Genomic DNA, 5,118 nt, shown 5'->3' on the forward strand with positions numbered 1-5,118 from the left:
CCTCAACCTTGCCACAAAAGAACAAGGAATAGGGTTTAGTCAAACGAAATAATAGTTTAAAGTAATTTTGAGCCAAACAAACCAAATATCACACCTTCCATCACACCACTCAGTAACTAACGTCATAACAATTAACTAGGGGACAATGAGTGACAAAGGTATTCGGAAAAGCTAATCCAATCAGAATAAGAGAAAACATAACTTCTATGAGCAAGATAGTTAAGAACAAAGGCATAATATATTACTCCAGGACTATTCCAAACATATAAACAATGCCAAAACTATCCACTACTAAATGAAATAAGAGGGGATGAACATAGACACATAACAAAAAATAGGGATTTCACAACAAAAGACAAGTAGACAGTAAGGCACATAGGAACATATGGGGATAAAAACCCCAAATATACACCCCATAAGCAACCATGTGGTAAATAAACTATGAGATCACACTTATACTAGTGATACCTGGAACCTCAGCCCATGGCCTGCCTGTAAGAGCATTGAATGGAACGTGTCTGACCCTTAACTGAACATATGCACCACTAATTACAATACTGGGGCACCACCTCTAACACTATGGGGACTTGCTCGAGCTGACTTTACCAAGACCCTAGAAGCATGAATATACTGACCATGCAGTATCAAAAGTTGACTCCTACGAAACTCCTGACAAAAGTTGTCAAACTTGCAACAATCATAACACTTCAAATTGAAAACAACCTACTAAGATGGCCCAACTAATATGGAATGAACCACAAAACCTAAATATCCAAAATGAAAATACTAAGAAATTTTTTGTGAATTCTATCCACTCTAGGTACCCTAACTTGCCATAGTACCGCCTAGAACTTGAGGTGCTCTCTCTATTGGTCGGGTAGGCCGAGAGTGAGGCTGATCCTAACTAAGATGATTCCAACCTTGGGGTGAGATCCTATCACCATTATACTGATGGCATGACCTCTTACAACTAATTAAGGAAGTGTCAATTCATGCCTGCTCTATGACCATCGCATGACAAACCACCTATAAAAAAGAAGACCCTCTTGCGATCAAGTGTTCTGATGCTAGATGAAGAGGAAAAGTCAATACTCTAATGAATTCCTTAATAGTGTATTGCCATACTATAAAAAATTAAGGAGTATCTGTAGCCTACTCAAGAATTTGGTCGTGTAGTCAAAAATATACAAGGAACCCGGCTTGTGGCCTACAACCTCAACTCAAGCCTGTGAATCACTAGTTGTACGAAGAACCTCACTAGACTTTGGTGTACCTATGATGAGACTAAGAACTCCCACCAATGAATCTTGCGTAGTCAAGGCAACAACTAACTCTATCAGAACCTGGTATGCCCCCTAGGCATGTAGATATCATTAAATATCCTCGATATACTAACAAGGGAACAAAGCCCTAGCGGTATGATTCAATGTCCCATCCACATCGATGGAACAGTTCGTACTAAACATCTAAGAGATTACATTCTATATAAGTAGTTTTACAGGTTTATCAAAGAAAAAAATACATTATAAGGAATCAAGAACTGGATTCCTAAGATTTCCTTATAGCCTCTTGAAGAATGGATACAAACATCTCCACACCGATGCGTAAGACTTTACTAGACATTTGCTATCATATCGATAATATCGACTAACCTAGAGCTCTAATACCAATCTCTCACAACCCTAAAATTCAGGTCATCATTACACCTACTGTGTTCAACAAGTAGGTAAGCCAAACCAATAACGTAGACTTTCATCGGTGAGGGGACCACGTAGTGTTTTTACTTTGTGAGGTTCTCTTTGGTTATACTACTAATTTTTATGAAGCACCAATCCCTTGGTTAGACTTGGATACTTCAATGCATATTATCTTCGTAGGATGGACCTAGTTGTATTGTACCTTTTGGTGATTTTTTTATATAGGAGAGGACACTCTTGAGTTAGTCTTTGTATGTTGCCTCTTTATGATTCCTTTTGCTTCTTGATTAGAGTTGTTTCTCCATTTGTTATCATTGTTGAGTTAGTTTTAATATTTAGGCCCAAAGCCTTGGTTGAGGACCAACTGGATTCTAGGTTAGTTCAAATGTTCTAGGAGTGCGATGTTTGCTATTTATACTTTTTGTTATTGCGAAGGTGTTATTTGTACCGGATGATTCTTAATTTTGTATAGGTGTTAAAGTCAATTATTTAGTGTGGGAATTTATTTGGAAATTAATTAAAGTAAAGTCCTCTAAAACAAAGTTGAGTTGAAAGTTTTCTTATTAGTAGAGTTTCCATATAAGAATTTTTTTAGGTCAGCTTGAAACGATCATATTTCTTAGAAGGTCTATCAGTCTTCTTTCCAACGCCACAAAGTTTATGTCATTCTAAGATTGGTGTAGACAATTATAAATATTTTACTAAATAATGTAGTGAAGTTGAAGTTTAGCCGTGGGAAAATTCTACAAAAAGTAATTTTGTTGTCCATATACCACTTGGAAAATAAAGCCCTAAATTTTTTTATTTCAATCTTTTAACTTCTTCTTCTACTATGTCAAACCCTAAAATGAAATTCTTAAGAAAATCAAAGCTTAAGACTTCCAAGCAACATTGTTCTTCACGCAATGTTCATTCAATTTTTTTTACAAGATTCTTCTTCAAGGTAAATCCTTCTCCAAAGATTTTAATCTTTACAATTCAAATTTCTTCTTATAATCATGAATCATTAAAAGAAATCTTAGCAGTTGACTATAGGATTTTCAAGAAACTAATTCAAAAATCTCAAGAAAGGACTTCTAGATTGTTCTTCTTCAAGTTAGGGTTCTTTTTTAAAGATTAATGGAGCTTATAAGGTATGTAAGATTATCAAAGTGAGGAACTTTGTTCTTGCTTGCACCCTACTTCTACAATGTTTTAACTTTGAAGTTTCAGTCAAGGTTTAACTTTGGTCAACATTCTTGGTAAACGTGGTTGGACAAGAATTATGTCAATATGGTAAGCTCCAGAATGTTGAGTTTTGTCTAGAATGACATTTTATCGGAGCTCTTTTTGATCTTCAACTTGGGCTAGTGCAACAATTTTGGTTTTTGCATTTGCATCCTAGGAACCAGATTCGATAAGGACTACAATTTTTTGCTTCCGCGTTCATAAGACAGACACGGAGTTCATTGAAACCAAGCTGCTTGGTCATCGTATTTGCAAGCCGAGCTCTCCATTCTTGAAGGGATCTAGCTTTGATCCTCCGCTTTCGTGAGAGGTCCTCAATGTACACAATGGATGATCTGGGTCAAAATGACCATGTTGACCTCTATGATTGCGGTCTGGGGCCACGTTTGTGGTAGTTAGCTGACTGGCCTTTTAATTAACCCGTTTTCAGCTTTCTTCATCTTTTTGAAAACTTTAATTTTTGGAGATAGGGAGCTCCAAATTTGGTAATCCTAGTTGCGTTGGTTTGAGTTAGCTGTCACTCCCCGAGCCTATACCCCGGACATGGCTGGCACTCGAGAACCATTGTTGACCATAAGCGAATCCTTGGCCTGGCTACTTACTTAGCGGAAGACTTTACTCAAGAAAAATACCTTTAAAACAGGTAAATTGACCTGCTCAAAATATTACTTAGAGTGTATTATAATAACATTTGCTGTCAAAGTGGCTACTCAAGTCTCAACTTAACTGAAAAGTAAAAGTAAAGACTCACGAACTAACATCACTAACTCTGTCTATGAAGCCTCTAAATTCTGAGGGATGTCGGGACAAGACCCCGGATCATCCTAACAACTGAAATAAGAAAGCAATAAAACAAAACATAACCCAAAAGGATCCTCTGGAAAGCAAGGAGGCTCACCAACTGACTCTGAGTGCTCAACTGGATCAACGATGCGCTGGATGCTGATCCTGGTTACCTGTGTCTGCATCATAATAAGATGAAGGCCAAATGACATCAGTACATTGAATGTACGAGTATGCGAGGGGAATTCTAAAACAAGACATAAGCTTGAAAAGAATTGGTGAACTTACCTGGCTCAAGTCAACTCAACTCAACTCAACTCAACTCAACTAATTTCAATATAAAGAAGTGTAAATAAATGCAATATAAAGAAAGCTTTATAACATGGTTTTCAACTCTGAGTATTTAGAAATAAAATAATAACTCTGTATGTATACAAAGATGCAATATGAACTCTGTTTGTATATGAAAATACAAATATTTCTTATATATATAAAAATACAAAGTACTGTTGTGGGAGTTTCTCCAACCGACAACCATCACTTAAGAGCTATAGTGATGATACATCATTTTGCCTCACGCTACCAGGGCCGTCCTATACCTTGCCGGGGGTATAAAACCTGAACTAATAAGTGGATCCACTAGTCTATGCTAAAAAGCATTAAGGAATCATCTAAAAAGTATGACCATTTTCTACCCATGATGGCTACATGGTTTATGGCGGCTCAGAGTTCTCTGAACTCTCCCCCATATTGGTGCTCAATACTACTCCCAAAATATACTAGCTCTTTATGTTTTAAAAACATACTATTTTTGTGGTTTGAGATAATTGCTAAAAACTTTGCTCAAAGGATATCTTGGAAATGTCAGTTTCCCTTCTTGCTTAATTGTGAAAACATTTACTCTTTTCTGAAAACTAGCTCAAAGGCTCTTTGGAAATCAAAGTTTCTTTGTTGCTCAAATGTGAAAACATTTACTCTTTAACTGAAAACTAGCTCAAAGGCTCTTTTGGAAATCAAAGTTTTCTTACTTGTTCAAATATGAAAATATTTTAAACTCTTTGGGAATACATAGTCCCCATATACTTTTGAAGAAATGAACTTCAACTTTACTCTTTACTGAACTCAAAACTCAAGTCTGAAAACAAAGTTAAAACATTTGTAAAAGACTTTTGGAAAACTTTATGAACTTCTCTTAACCTGACTCTTGACTTCTCTTAACTTGATTCTTAACTTCTGTTGACTTGACTCTTAACTTTCCTTGAATTGAATTATGGATTCAAGGATTGTGATTTGTGATAGTAAGATCTCATGATGTTTAGGAATGATTTTAGATAGCTAAACATGAGAAAGAAATTAAGAAATCATTGCCTGAAAGCTGGTTCGTGACGCAGAGGTATATTTATATTTTGGT

This window comes from Solanum tuberosum, unplaced genomic scaffold, assembly GCF_000226075.1.
Source record: "Solanum tuberosum cultivar DM 1-3 516 R44 unplaced genomic scaffold, SolTub_3.0 scf00001, whole genome shotgun sequence".
NCBI classification, from domain to species: Eukaryota; Viridiplantae; Streptophyta; class Magnoliopsida; order Solanales; family Solanaceae; genus Solanum; species Solanum tuberosum.